At 41.1% G+C, this 14,509-nt stretch overlaps 1 pseudogene; it reads left to right on the plus strand.

Annotated features, from left to right (window-relative positions):
- Positions 1 to 1,628: 1,628 nt before the first annotated feature.
- Positions 1,629 to 2,106, plus strand: LOC129080728 (nucleoside diphosphate kinase A 2-like; annotated as a pseudogene).
- Positions 2,107 to 14,509: the final 12,403 nt, after the last annotated feature.

Genomic DNA, 14,509 nt, shown 5'->3' on the forward strand with positions numbered 1-14,509 from the left:
GAGAGCGGGCATGATGTGCGAAGGTTTTTGAATCAAATGTTAATGCCCACCAGAGCACACAGACTATAGAAGAGGCAGGAAGCGAATGGACAGGGTGACTTAGCCAGCAGATGTCCTCCAGCCTCTAAGTCTCTCTCTGACAATCCCACCCACAAGTTATTTGATTAATTATTTCAGACTGAGCAAACCCTCAGTGGTCCAAATCCCTAGTAATTAAATACAGCCACCAACGTTGACATTCACAGCCAAATTTTATAGGCATGTTTGAGGACTTGCAGTAGGCGAAGGCAACTAAGAGATCTGGAGGTCCTCATAGAATCATGACTCCTCATAGCTAAGAGCTCATTTTTCTTCCATGCCTAGAGTTGAGCTGGAATTAAGCCTCCCTAGGCATTCAACACCAGGATACATTTACCCACGGAGTGTGGTGATATTGCCACCCTCAAATGAGCTACCAGTTGCTTAGGCTGCAGAAATTCTTCTCCATCTATGTCTATTTACAATGTCACCCAGTAGCTGTACTGAGATACTCTCAGAGGAACTCAAACCCATGTCATTGGAAGGAACCAGGCTCTATTCTCTCCAGTAGGAGGTTTACAGCCATCTTGCTAACACAGCTTCCCCTGAAAGGAACACATGAGAGAGTCCAACTGGTGTGGCTGCTCTAGCAAATTCTTAAAACCCTCAGTAGTTCCACCAACCTCTTACTACCATTTCATAGAAGTGACAAGACACTAAGTTGGCAAAATCCAGTGGGTAGCTGAAAATACGGGCCTAGACTATGGGAAAAACAGTGTCTGAGAAATTTCTGCAGATCTGTGATTCATTTATCCATTCGTCCATTTATTTATTCAATATTTACTGAATACCTATTATATGTCAGGCACTGTACAAAGTGTTCAAAATTTTCAGGGAGTATGACAGATCTGGTCTCTGTTGTCCTGGTATTTAGAATCTGGTGGGGACTATGGAAGTGTTCACTGAATCCTTGAGTATAGATCCTCTTTCCAAAGATGTGAAGAAACACTAAGCTTTTGGGGCATGTTGGAGAAGAGAAACCAACAAAGGAAATAGAGGAAGAGGAAATAGATGGAAAACCAAAAGAGAATAGCATTTAGTTTAATATATGAGAGTTTCAAAAAAGAGAGAAAGAAGGTCAAATATCATCTACTGCTAAAATATCAAGAGTAAGATTAAGGAAGGAAAAGTGTAGCATAATATTAAGAACATGGACTGTAGCTTTAGAAAATTAATTTTGAGTCCTACATTCACCATTGATTAGTAATATGACTTTGGTGGGTTTGCAAATATTTCCTATAGGGTTATGTAAATGTACTTATGTATGCAAAGTGTCAAGTATACTTCTTAATAAGCAGAGGTTAATTTTTTTTTATCTTTTTAAGTTTTTTTTGGGGGGGGGCGGGGGCGGATCTTTGAATTTGCACAAAGGAGAAATGGTGAATTCTAGGAACTTTTCCTAAGGTCTTTAAAATCCAACAAACATGCTTTTCTTCATAAAAACCTTTCAGTGTCTATGTGTCTCAGCCAGTCTTCCACTATGCACCCTTCTGATAAGATATAAAAAGAAAGGTAAAAAGGAGACATTTTGGCTACAGGAGGCAGAGTGGAAGCTCAAGCAGCTGGAGGGGACCATGACCCACAGGGAGTGCACCTTCATCGCCATCAAGCCTGGCAGGGTCCAGCGCCAGATTGTGGGAGAGATCATCAAGCCTTTTGAGCAGAAGGGATTCTGCCTTTTTGCCATGAAATTTATGCAGGCTTCTGAAGACCTTCTCAAGGAACATTACGTTGACCTGAAGGACTGTCCATTCTTTCCCAGCCTGGTGAAATACATGCACTCGACCCGTGGTTGCCATGGTCTGGGAGGGGCTGAATGTCTTGAAGATGGGCCGAGTGATGCCTGGAGAAACCAACCCAGCGGATTCCAAGCCCAGGACCATCCGAGGGGACTTTTGTATCCAAGTTGGCAGGAACATTATCCATGGCAGCGATTCTGGGGAGAGTGCAGAGAAGATTGCCTTGTGGTTTCGGCCTGAGGAACTGGTAGATTACAAGAGCTATGCTCAGACCTGGATCTACGAGTGACCTGAAAGCGGCCAACGGTGCTTTTCTCACTCCATTTCCTCTCCCTCCCACAGCAGGGGACCAGACCGTAGCTGACCTACTTATTTCTCAGAATTTCCTTGTAATCTGGAGGGACACTCTTGCAGAGTGTTCCCTGTGCAGTGTTATGCGCTACCATTAGATTAAAATGTCTCACCCCCCCTCCCAAAAAGGAGACATTTTGATAGTAATTCGGGGCCACTAATTGGTGCCCAGATGCCTCAAACTTTTAGCTTAGAGGATGTGGTCATTCACATAACTGGACATTTAAGCAAAGTGTATATCCAGGCTCTCACAGCTCAGACCTTGGGACTGAATTGGACTCTCTCTCACGCAGCATACAAATCAATCAGTTATCAGACTCAGCCCAAGTTAGAAAGCGACAAACTGTTCTCCTCTTGCCCTTACTTGTACCTTGGAGGCAGAGATGGTTGTAGGGAACCATTAAAAGAAACAGCAGGGGCAACTGTAGAAAGTATGGGCAAACCCAGAAGCAAAATGGGAGATGGTTGAGTTTGGGGAAGACTGAAAAATGGAAGCCAGATATCAGAAGGTCAAGGAGAAGACCTTGAGAAGCATGTATAGATCACTCATTGGAGACATTGGTATTGAAAAGGCAGAGACAGGGAATTCTGACTGTGCCACTGTCAACTTCAACCCAAGCTTAAACCAATTACTTAAACAAAGTCCTGTTAGATGAGTTGGTTTCTCAAGTAAGCAATCTGCCTCAGCTATTTCCCAGGGCCTGGCTTTCTCATGTTCCATAAACAGAAAGGATTCTAATCCCTACTGAGATGTCAGTGGAGAAGACACTACTTTCTAGTACGCCCAGCCTGCAGATAATGATCTTGACTGGGAGATTGCAAGGCAGTTAAGAGCTGTTCAGGCGCCAGGTCACACTGTCCTTATTCCAGCTTGGGAGAGATCATTCTTTCTATGCCTTAGCTTAAACAAACAAAGTAATCACTAAAAGTTCCATTCTCTGCAGGCACACCATATTTCTGTCAGGTCCCTGGATGCAGGTAGGACAACAACTAAGTCATCTGAGTGGATTTAGCTTTCCAAATCACTGACAGGCTATGAATTACTCTAGGGTCAGATCATATTCTCAAAGAAAGACTGTTCAGTGATGAGGGATAAAGACTATGGTTTGGCTCAAAATTCCTAAGACCTTTCTCCTATTCTGAATCAATACCAGAGCATCTTCTACTGTGTCACAACTGGAACTAAATCTGACCCTGGTGAACTAGGGGAGACCAGACCTTCCATTTATGCTCTTCTCACTTCCAATCCCTGCCCTTGTTTGCTGGAATGGCTCTACAAGCACATGTCCACACGGTTGGATTTCCCACAGGGCCTACCTTTGGTCTGTTGTGTTTGCATATCTGCCAGCCAGAGTAGTGAGGGAAATTGTCAGATGTATGATCAGAAAGCATAAAGACCAAATGTTTATGGTGATGTCTGGTTGATGGGTTTTAAAGCCCTCTAAAGCTTGAGACCCAAAATTTAAGTTAATCTGCATAGTAGCCCAATGACCATACAAAGAAATTTCAAGGGGAGCCAGAGCTGCTTTCTCAGCACACTGATACCAGGTATAGTTCATTGGCTGGCATGGGACACGTGAAACTCTAAAAGTGAGAAGATAGATTTGTTCTACAGATTTCCATTGTTTAATTTAAATTTAAACAAAACATTCTGACATTAGGTTGCTGGATGGAGAAGGCAGGAATAAAACCAAGCGCTATGTTTGTATTTTTGTTTATTCTTCATTCAATATGTATATGTTGAACACCTACTATGTGCTGGGAGCTCTGCTAAATGATGAAGGTGCAGCATGAGCAAAACCAGTCAGGTTCCTTCCCCAATGGAGCTTGAAGAAATTAGTCAAATCATTTTACAAGTAAATGGAAAATTTTAAGTGCTACAAAAGAAAGCTATGGGGTGCTATGAGAATGCATGATAAAGAAGTTTGACCTGCTTTTGGTGGCTATGATAATAGAGTTAAGGAATATCAAAGTTTAATGTCAAGAACACAGAGGACATTCCCAGCCCATTATATGCGGGACCTTGGAAAGGTCTTCATTATGATGTCCCACCCTGCTCTTCTTGAGTTGTTCCATGTTTCCTTCCAGATGTACAAGGAAGACTAGAAAGTAGCCACATAGGTTTAGGGGATGTATTTGGATAAAGAAGTAATCCCATAAGAGAACATGGTAATTTACTAAATTCAAGGCAGACTGTGCTAGTTGGTACTTCCTAAATTAAAAACTATCAGGGAGAATCATAAGAAGTTGATTATAGTCAACCTTTTTGTACCAGAAAAGCAGCAAATTCATCGGCTGTGGGTTAACTGTACAGAGACTTCAGATAAAAAACTTCAAAGTGTGATACTGAGGAGCAGGACTGACCTGAGACCACATGATGAGGAACAATGCCTAAATGACACTTGTGAAATATGAGGGGCAGTGAAACTCCGTGGTAACAAAAAGGTGGAAAAGAGAGACCACTAGACTGGGTGTAAGGAGACTCTGGCTCTAACCCCAGTAAGACCACTAAAAAGTCCTCTGTGATTTTTGCATAAGGTGCTTTCTGCCTCTGAAACAATGGCTCCTCATCTATGAAATTATGAGGTTTGACCTATAATATTTAAAGATCTACCCCTTCAAGACCCTTTTATTCTACTTGCTGCAGTAAAACAGCAAGACTTAGAATAACAAGTTTCTATAATCCTCAGCTTATTTCCGACGCTTCTGTACGTGGACGGGTGCAGACAAGTGGCAACATGGCTTGTATCCATCTGTCCATTGCACATGGTAGGCACCATGTGGACCAAGGTAAGAATTGATTCGCCTTTCTCCGTCAGACAATTTGTGAGTTAAGAGCTCAAATTTGGATCTGAGGTAGCTAGCATTAATTTTTTACTGCCTGTGGGAACTGGGTAACTTATTTTAACTCTTTGAGACAAAGTGGTGATGACCATCCACACCTTTCAGGACGTTCATGTGTCTGTCATACAATATATGGAGGTAGATAACTTTGTGGTTATGTGCAAAAATGCCAGACTCAGACTCCTGGGTTCAATTCCCACATCCATCACATACCAGCCCGAGCCCTTGGTCAGGTCATTTAACATGACCTGCATTTCACTTTTCAATCCGTAAAATGGACATAATAATTAGAGGGGTAGTGCCTCAAATGCATTGATCTCAGGTAGGCACACAGAGCAGTACATGACTCTCATACTCAATAAAAGTTCATTATAATTATTAATAAATGATAGCTAGTATTTTATGTTTTAGAGTGCACGTTATATTTAAAAAATATAAACATTCATCAGGAAACCACTACTGAGGCCATGACTCAAAGAATCTGAGAAATAAATGCCCTAACGACTAGCTAAAGCAAACATAAGTTAATTACTGGGCATTTTGTTTTTCTCTTTGATGAAAATAAAGGTAGTATTATTCAGCACTTAGAGGCTAAATCCAAAGAAATGGAACTAGACATCCCTTCTGAAGTCCAGCTTGGTCACATCCTGTCCACTCTACTGACCAGGATGGCTGTGCGGCAGCAGCTGAAGCCTCACATTTGTCAGCAGAAGGGCAAGTGGTCAGCAATACGCAATTCAGGCCTGCGGAGAGTGAGGTCATGATTCAGGGGTTTGACACTGTCAGATGGCGCTGACAAAGACACATTGTTTTCCCTGACAGTACAGAATCATATTACTGCTCACACAAGTGTCTCACACCTGGGAAAGATGAAATTACACTGAGCTTAATCCTCCGAAACCAGCTCAACGAGAAGTCTCTTAAACATTTAAGATAGGAGGTGTCTCCTGGCAAAGAAAATATTGCAGGGCAACTGGGCAGTTTTCATTAATTAGAAGGGCCTGGCCTTGTCAGTTGAAATAATCTTTGATCGTTTATTCCCTTTATTAATTAGATCTTAAGAGATCTAAATGCAGGCTCCTCTAAATGGGCACTTGGGTCTTCGGCACTAGTATTAAGGGAGGGAATCAGTCCTTCGGTGGGGTTATATAAGCATATTAGAGCAAAGAAGACTGACACCAGATACCTCACTAAAAATAGATCTATAAATTCATTCCTTTCAGCAAAACTGAGCTTTGCTCCAGTTAGGGTCAGTGAAGATTATGTGCATGCCAGAATGTGCCAGTGAACACATACTCAGGGTTGTAATCAGAACTGAGGCCCAAAAGGATTTCACAACTTTTATCTCTGGGCTTAAGTAACCAGAAAGCCAGCATTTGGGAAGGTGTTTAAACAAAGTCCTCCAACAAGCTCTGCTGCACGCCTGCCCCTGGACGCACACTCTCTTCCACCTGCCCTTCCTGCACAGAGGCAGATGATCGAACTTACACCAGAAGGTGGACAGAAGAAGCCACCTCTCCAAGCCAGTTTCAACCTGAGGCTACAGCTTATTTGGCTCTGTCTTTCCCTTTCTCCCTCCCACAAGGAGATAACTTGGAGTTGTATAAAAAATTAAATCTATGAAACCTATGAATTGTTCCTCCTACCAAGTGCATAACAATGCAATGGTTTAAGGGTGGGTGTCAAGAAACATTTTAAGAGTTAACAATTAAAAATAAAATAACATGACAAAAAAATTTAAAAAGGACACACATGGTTAAAAAAACTCAAAAGACTCCAAAATCATACTATAAAAAGTAGAGGCTCATAATTTCTCTCTCCCTAGCTACCTAGTTTCCTTCCCTAAAGGCAATCAGTGTTACCAATTTCTTCTGACATTTCTAGAAGTGTTTCATGCATATTCAAGCCTAAATGTGTGTATTTCCTTAAATACACATGCACATACGAATGGTAACAAACCTAACCCACTGTTGCGTACTTTCCTTTTTTTCACTGTGTTGAAGCTTCTGCCACATCAGCACATATAGCACAGACTTGCCCTTCTTAAAGATATCATAGAATTCTATTGTATGGCATGGTATGGACTTAGCCGTTTCCTTAGTGAAGGACATTTCAGTTTTTTCTCCCCATCTTTTGCTATTACGTATCCTTACATGTACAATATCATATCCATGTATGAGTATTGCAGAATAAATTCCTGAGAGTGGAACTGTCAGGTTAATAAGTGTACACATATGTAATTTTGATAGATATTGCCCAACTGCCCTCACAGAAGCTGGGCCAATTTACCCTCCTACCAGCTACATGTGAGAGTGGCTGGTTTCTCCAAACCCCAGCTGGGCCAGTGTATCATCAAATCTTTTATCTTTGCCAAACCAACAGTGACAATTATATCTCACTCTTGTTTTTATTTCCATTGCTCTCATCATAAGTAGGCAGAGCACCTTTAGAAATGTTTAGATGTCTTTTCTTTAAACTGCCCATGTCCTTTGTCTTAATCCCTCTTCTTTTTTATTGTCTTTTTTCCTCTTCTTTATTGACAAAACTGATATATAACATTAGGTTAATTTCAAGTGTACAACATGACTCGATGTTCGTATGTATAGTGAAATGATCACCACAATGAGTCCATTATCACATATAGTTCCCTTATTGATTTGTAAACACACTTAGTACATTATGAAAAATTGTGCCATGCAATGCAAATATTTTATCCTGTTACTGTTTGACTTTTGACTTTCTTTTATTTTATGCATATTAAAAATTGTTTTTTGAATAATTGAATTTAGTAAGCTTTTCTTTTGCAGTTTTGAAGGAGTAGAAGTAGGGGGAGGTTGTCAACATTTAACCTATCCAAGTCAAAGCCAAATTCTTCAAAATGACAGTTTCGTTTGCTTTGCTTTTCTTTCAAGTTCCATCTCTATATATTCTCTCCAAACACATTAAGTTCTAACCATGTAGATTATTGGTATCTGCCAAAGAAAGTCATCATATCTATCTGTTTATTTATACATATAGACTATAGCATGAGCTATTCTTTCTATTTGCAATGCAATTCTCAGGCTTATACTCCAAATTTATTCGTTGGGCAAAATCTTGTTTTATGCAAAGCAATTAAAGTATCACCGGTGTGAAGACTTCTCTGCCTGTTTCATCTTACCTGTGCATAATTAGTTATATATCAATAGCATTTCTTACAAACCCTCCTGGTACTGGTCATATGGCTTATTTAATACCCTAGATGCTAGTAGTGTGGGCTCTGGAACCAGGCTGTCGGGGTTCAAATCTGGCTTTGCTAATTATTTGCTGTGCAACTGACCTTGAGCAAATTACTTAACTTCTCTGTGCTCCAATGTCCTCATCTCTAAAATGGGGATAACAACAATGCTATATAGCGCTGCTTTGAGAACTAAAAGGGTCAATATTTGCCAAAATGTTAAATAGCACCTTGTTGAGAACAGTACCTGATACACAGAAAATACTTATGAAATAAATGAAAACATATTAAATCTAGTGCCAGTCTAAGCAAGAGAATAATCCTCCAGGAGGCAGCTGTGTTATAAGTTATCTGCTCCTTATCTAAATACCTTATGTTTCCTAGGCTGCAAAGTCTTGAAGGAAGGGGCCAGTGTGCTCCACTTAACTTTGTATCCCAAGCACCCAACACATGGTAGCTTTGTTGAACAAACAAATGAATGAATAAATGCCTTCCCTTCCAAGGCTCTTACTTCAGTTGAAATATAACATAAATATGTAAGTAAATTTTTAAAAACTCTCAAAATAAAAATAAAAGAATGTAAGTAGTCTGCAACACAAGCCAATACAAAGTCCTTCTATGTGTGATTGCTAAAGAAATAGTCAAGGAGACCAGTGGAACAGAACAAACATTCTTGGGGGAGTTTCCTTTAAAGATTTAAATTTAAAAAAAAGAACACAGATTGTAGAGACAACTAAACCCAGGGGGAGGAAATGACACAGGGAGAGGCATCCATGGGGGCCACTTGAAGATGCTCTTTAGTCCTAGGCAGGTTCACCTGTATCTTATCAAATATGTTCACATACAACCACATCCACCATAATTTGGGGGCCAAAATACCCTTTTTAAAAAATATTGTTCAAGTACAGTTGTCTCCATTTCCCCCCCCCACCACAACCTGCCCCCACGGCACCCATACCCACTCAAAAAAAATTTTGTTTTAAGATTTTATTTATTTATTTTTAGAGAGAGGGGAAAGTAGAGAAAGAGAGAAACATCGGTGAGTGGTTTTCTTTCATACACTCCGTATTGGAGACCTGGCCCACACTGCCAGGAATATGTCCTGTTGGGAATCGAACCAGCGACCCTTTGGTTCACAGGCCAACACTCAACCCACTGAGCCACACCAGCTGGGACTAAAAGGTGTTTTCTAATTTGACTTTTGAAATTATTTTCTAAGAGTAACTCATTTAACTCACACTAAGTTATGACTTCTTAGCAATCCTTGGATGCCCATGAAAAATATTAAGAAAATTGAATCCATAAATTATTTTTAATTTTAATGAATGCTTATAAATATTGGGTTTAATAACTATTGAAGTTGACATATGCTGTAATTTGCAGCTATGTCACTAAACATTTTAAAATTCTGATTTCACAATTTTCATATTTAGGAAGCAAAACAGTTCTTTCTCTCCCCCTGCCCCCCACCCGCCCCCAGATTACAGTATTTTGAATGGCTCTTGAAATGTTCTTGGGCCCTAGCCTAGGCACTGTGCTTATAGTGCCTAATGGGCAAAGTAGCCCTGTTTGTTCAAAGGCCAGAAGACAAGTGTAATCAAGTTTTATGCTGAATATGGCAAACTTATTTTCTCTGTTGAGGCCAAGTATTTATGTGGAGGATTAGCTGGATGCATATGTCCTAAGAGAACCATCTGTTTTTGTAAGCAGATGCCTGTTGCAAAAAGAACAAAAAAACCTGTTTCAGTTAGGAGGTGGGGATGAGGGGGACACATCGCTTTTCTTCTCACCTGCCAGCAACACCATGCCCTCATTTCATCTCAAAGTCTATTCACTCAAGACCAGACACGAGATACGGGCTCTAAAATACTATTTTCTATCACAAAACCAGTTCTCACATCTTTTCCAGAACAAATTCTCACACATTTTCCAGCTTCTTTGGAGCCACTTAGGACCTTTTCTCTTTTTTACCCCACCTCCCTTGTGCTAGATGTTGCATACCACGACACTTGGTAATGGATGAAAGATCCCATCTTTGAATGATGAACAGGAAAAAACAAAGATAGAATGAGACTAAAAACATTATTTAACCTGAACCAGATGGTGGGAAAAGAATACTGGAATGGATTATCCAGCTGGACATGAACATCATTTTTGCAGGCACTTAGATGAATGGCCCCATTATAAAGGAATCGGGGTTAGTGTTTTGTACAACTCTTGGGGGCAACTTTCACATAAGGTCAGGGTGCTTCCTGGAGTTGTGCAGCCTTGTGGGTCTCAAAGCAATGGTCACATGCCTCTCATTTCCAGGGAAACAAGGAGCAAAGTGGCCAAGGAGAAGAGAGAATATTCTACCAAGTTGCACGTACGCTACAAACATTCCAAACTGCAGTTGATTTCATGCTCAACTCTTGAAACAGCTCAGATTTGCATAATCTAGTACTGGGGAGGTTTGGGGGGGAAAACCAGGATTCCACCCCTGAACCCAAGCCAAACCTTCAATGACTGGAGACTGGGAAAACTGCTTTTTGTAATTTTAATCCAGTTTCTCTTTCCCAATAGTATTTAAAAGACAAACGTGTTCTGTTCTGCACCTCTGGAACTCACTATTCATGGTTAAGCCATTACCCATAAGGACTTTATAAGGGTTATTGGAAGTTTAGTTTTACAGTAAGTATAGCATAATTTACGCAATAAAATACAGCCTTTTGCTTAATTACTTTACTTACCTATTGGAAGTTTTTCTCATTTCTCAGGTCAAAGTTTTTACTTAAAGCTATAACTACGGAGTTGACATGGCTATGAAACACTTTTGAACCCCTAAGAATAAGACTTCTTGACTGCTCCTACAGAGCAACTCGCCAGAAACAATGAACGGTGTTTCACAATCTGAGTGGGTGTACTTCACCCAACTGATAGGTAAATAAAGGAGTGGTGAGTGAATAGCTCGGTACTGGAGGGGCCTCTCAAGAAAGTTCAGCTACTAGATATCAAGGGCAACTTCACTCAAATCCTGTGACACTGGAATTTAGGCACAGCAAGGTAGTTGGGCCTGGACCAGAGGGAGGACAAAAGGCCCCTTTCTCTCTCAGGAGCTCACCCATGTCCATAGAGATGGGATGCCAGGAGGTGGGACTCCACGCCGATTCTGAATCCTCCCATGTAGTTTTTAGTCTGGACTTTTCTTTTCCTATTTAAAACCAGCAGAGAATTACAGATAGTCCCAGAGAAGGAAAGATCAAAGCTGCACTTTTGTCTCTGGCTCCCACCGGGGTAAAAGCCCAACAGGCCAGCACGGTCTGTGGGAGCAGAACCACCCAGGCCCAACCAGGCCAAGGAAAACAGGGATCTCAAAAGAGAAAATAATAATATTGGTAGGTACTAGGGGAGTTGCTATAACAATAACAATTCAAATGCTAGCCATTTGTTCACATTTACGTGAAGAAGAGGCCTCAGACCCTAAAACATCCCGCCCACCTCCTAAGGTTTTCTGGGAGGCCCCAGGTGATGTTTCATAGGTATTTGCATGCAACCTTGTTTTCCGTTTTAGCTCTGTGCAGACAATGTCTGGTTCCCACAATTCCATCCATGGTCTCCATGACAAAACAGTTGTCTTTGGTCAAGATTGTGCCTCACGATGCTATCACAGGGTGCAGCTAGGCACCCTCACCAACAGAGATTTGTAATGGGGTTCAGAAATTGGGGTGTCCAAGAAAAATATAGATATTCTCACCACCCCCCTCAACAGGCAGGCTGCCATGGGGCACGGGAGACGTGGAGCAAGGCCATTGAGAGTCATTTTACATGTCAATAACAGCCGGATAGCTTCAAACCCCAGAAGCAAAGATGATTATTTTGCATATCAACAAGGCTAACCAGGAAAGTTTGTAGACGTTTAACCCAGGATGTAACTGGGCGAGCAGCTCTCCTGGTAGCAGCATCTGCTGAAGGAGTCAGAGATGGGGTTGTGGGGGAGGGTTCTTGCCGGGGTTTGGACCCAAGGCTTTCGACCATGCGGTTTTGGGAAGCAGGAAAATAAGACGTAGCACCCATTCAGGCAGCTCCCCCGGATACAGCACGTGTGCAGGAGTGCTCGGAGATGGTTCACCCCGCGTCGTGAGGGAACAACGCAAAGGCCACGCAGAAAGTATAGGGGAGAAAGGACTCTTGCTTGTGGGCCATGAGAAGGTGCCACGTGGGTTTGGACTAAGAAGTGGAAATCACAGCAACAGCTGATAGTGCTGAGAACCATGAGGTGCCTGCCTGGCTGAGCTCCGGACTTCTGTTTTCCTCTGAAGGATGATTTCTGGTATGTCATTTTTTACCTGTGTCCTCAAGAAGAACCAGGTCTCTCCCGTCAACAGTGCTGCCACAGCTGCTAACCTGAAAGGGGCCAAACTGGTACTATCTTTTTACTTGGGCATCAAAGTATCCCAGGTCTCACTGAGCCCCTTGTGAAAATGCCTCTTTTTGCCTCTTGATGGAGGGTTCAGACAGGAGTCCCAAGGGGTCATACTGGTCCTTTTGGGAACTGATTTCTGAGAGAGGTATGATTCTTTTCTCTATTTTATCCTTTTCCCTGCACCTTACTTTCCCCCAGCTCTCGCTCCACCCATTCTGTTTTACTATATCAAAATGAACCACAATAATCTACATTTTAATGAGTTCCCACAGAGGCCAGATACCAAGCCAGATACCACTTTTGGTTCATGAATAGCCTGCTGGATAAAGCTGTAAGTCACACCTAGTTCAGAATACAGGCTCTACCACTTACTGTGTCCTTAAGCAAGGGACTTAATCGCTTTGTGGCCCAGTCTCCTCCATTACCTGATGGAGATAATAAGAAGACTTAGCTCATAGGGTTGTGGTTAGAATTTCACGAGATCATTCATTTATGCCTGTTTTGTATAAATACTTTCCTGAAGACCTGTAATGTTCCAAGCACTGTTCTAGATATTAGGGATAGACTATAGACCAACAATTGGCAACCGGTATGCCATGAGAGGCACACTGGTATGTTGCAAGAATTTTTAAAAGATGCAATACCTAAATATTTAGTCAGGGTCACTGATTTCTTTTCCCTAAGATTGTCAAATTAAAAAAATGATAACAGCCAACACAATAGCTGCCAAGTGTGAATAAATAAAAATTATACCTATTTTTTTGGCCAAATCAGCAAAAAATATATTTTTTGGCGTGCTGCAGAATTTTAATAATTAATTTATGTGTGCCACAAGATGGAAAAAAGTTGCAAATCACTGGCATAAATCAAAATATACAAAACCTCTGTCCTCATGGAGTTTAAATTCAAGTTGGGGAAACAAAGAATGAACATAAAAACAACAAAATGTTGGGCAGGGATAAACTCTATAAAGCATGAAGCCTGATTAGAGTATGGAGAGTGAAAGAAAGGCTGTTGACAAGAGAACAGTCAGGAAAGGCCTCTGTGAGAAGGTGGCATATGAGCAAAGATCTGAGTGTAAAATATTAGGTGTAGCGTCTAATAAGTGAGAGCATGAAAGATATTACTTTCCAGGTTCTTATCTTCCAGATGTTCACAGGCTGTGTCTGGAAATGCTATAGGTTTTAATCTTATTTTTTTTTAATGTATCTACAAATAGCATTTAAAAATACCAGTTCAGTTCACAAATAAAATAATTAAATAGTAAATAATTAAAATAACCACTCTTACTTTAATTATTGTATTTCATTCAGTCCTAGTTTCTCATCACTGGTTCCCTTTCTACTGGGTGTCAGAGCAAGGTTCGTGACTGGGTGTTTTGACTGCTGGTCCCTTACCCACAAAGGTCTGTCAGTACCTGAGAAGCATAGCAATACACCTTCTAGAGTAGAGCCATTGTATGCTTGCTTTTGTGGAATCTGGGCTACAGATTTGGAAGGAAGCAATGGGGAAGGGAGTGAGGCACATTCAGTAGACAGTACCATGCATCACTCACAGGTATAAATTCATTGGTGGTGGGTAAGCCAACATATCACTACATGACATTCAGTATAATATCACTGCAGAATTTTCTCAAAGTACTCAGGAACCACTGAAACGTGGTATTGCTGTAAGGCAGCCTTTTCCAAAGTCTTTTCCTGGAAATATTTGTTCTATGGGGTTCCATGTTCAAAATCTTTGGGAAACATTGCAGACTAAATTTTTCTCCTGAAGATGTACAGGCATATTAGCAGACTAGGTTAAAGGACTTGAGAAAGGCATCTCATTATCCTTAATCCTCTGACCACAGAACCCCTTTCTTTCTTAACACTTATTAAC

The sequence above is a fragment of the Pteronotus mesoamericanus genome, unplaced genomic scaffold (genome assembly GCF_021234165.1).
Source record: "Pteronotus mesoamericanus isolate MK-2021 breed Mesoamerican mustached bat unplaced genomic scaffold, CSHL_Meso_final contig_90, whole genome shotgun sequence".
NCBI classification, from domain to species: domain Eukaryota; kingdom Metazoa; phylum Chordata; class Mammalia; order Chiroptera; family Mormoopidae; genus Pteronotus; species Pteronotus mesoamericanus.